A 1,329-nucleotide genomic window follows, 5' to 3' on the forward strand; every position below is an offset into this window, starting at 1 on the left:
ACCAGCCGCTCCACGCAGCCTGCAACGAAGCCAACGCGCCGTCGACGCATCCCCACGCCAGCCGCCACCCCGATGTGTCGCCCTGCAGCAGCGTCCCATCCCGATGCAGCCACGACAACCCGCGCTGCCCCGCAGCACAGGAAGGTGAGGAGGCACCGCCGCCGTTGGTGTCAGGCAGGCTTTGCCCGGTCGTGCCCTCTGGTGACGGCGAGGAAGGAAGGGGCAGAGGAGGGAGAGCCTGGCGGCGGCGATTTGGAGGTGCCTCCCCGTTGCCTCGCGAGGGGCGACATGGGAGGGGAGATTCGGGCCGACCAGTCCTCTTCATTTTTTTGAATTTTGTATTCCGCTATTCCTATATGTCCATGAACATGTTGGACAGTGTCTGGATGTTTGTGTGTGTGTGCTCATTTGTCCATGCAACAGTCGTGATCTTCAAATTCTCAGCACACATGCCTCTGACTATGAAATATGAATGCCCCCGAATGTCCCTATTAATCATTACTCCGATCCCGAAGGCCAACACAATAGGACCGGAATCCTATGATGTTATCCATGCTAATGTATCCAGAGCGATGGCTTGCTTTGAGCACTCTAATTTCTTCAAAGTAACGATGCCGGAAACATGACCTGGCCACTTAAGGCTAGGAGCGCGATGCCAGCCGAAGGGTCGGGTAGGTCGGTGCTCGCCGTGAGGCGGACTGGCCGACCCGGCCCAAGGTCCAACTACGAGCTTTTTAACTGCAACAACTTAAATATACGCTATTGGAGCTGGAATTACCGCGGCTGCTGGCACCAGACTTGCCCTCCAGTGGATCCTCGTTAAGGGATTTAGATTGTACTCATTCCAATTACCACACACTAATGTGCCCGGTATTGTTATTTATTATCACTACATGATTGATAGGGACGGAGGGAGAAAGTCAAAAGAAGGAGAAAAAAGTGATCTGAATCCTGCCATCCGGAGTCGGGGAAAAAGAACGCTCGTTCTGGTTTCCCTGAGAGGTCATGCATTCAAATAGTCTCTGGATTAGCCATCGTTTCCCTGTCGTTCAGGCTGTGCGTCGTCCGTACAACAGTTTCGCTCTGGAAACGAAACTAAGCTATGTACTCAGCATCTCTCCACAAGCATAGTCATATGTAATGGCAGCATAGTAGAGATCGTGCAATAAAATAAATTTGGATCTGATCTATTGGCCATTAATTTGATCATAGATTTAGAGATTTCGCATGTTCGTTTTGGCAGTTGAGACAAACAGAAGACACCAAGCATGTGACCCTTTTTTTTTATTGCAACCATGCAAGGTCTTCTTAAGAATAGCGTGTTCATAT

Source organism: Triticum dicoccoides, chromosome 2A, assembly GCF_002162155.2.
Source record: "Triticum dicoccoides isolate Atlit2015 ecotype Zavitan chromosome 2A, WEW_v2.0, whole genome shotgun sequence".
Classification (NCBI taxonomy): domain Eukaryota; kingdom Viridiplantae; phylum Streptophyta; class Magnoliopsida; order Poales; family Poaceae; genus Triticum; species Triticum dicoccoides.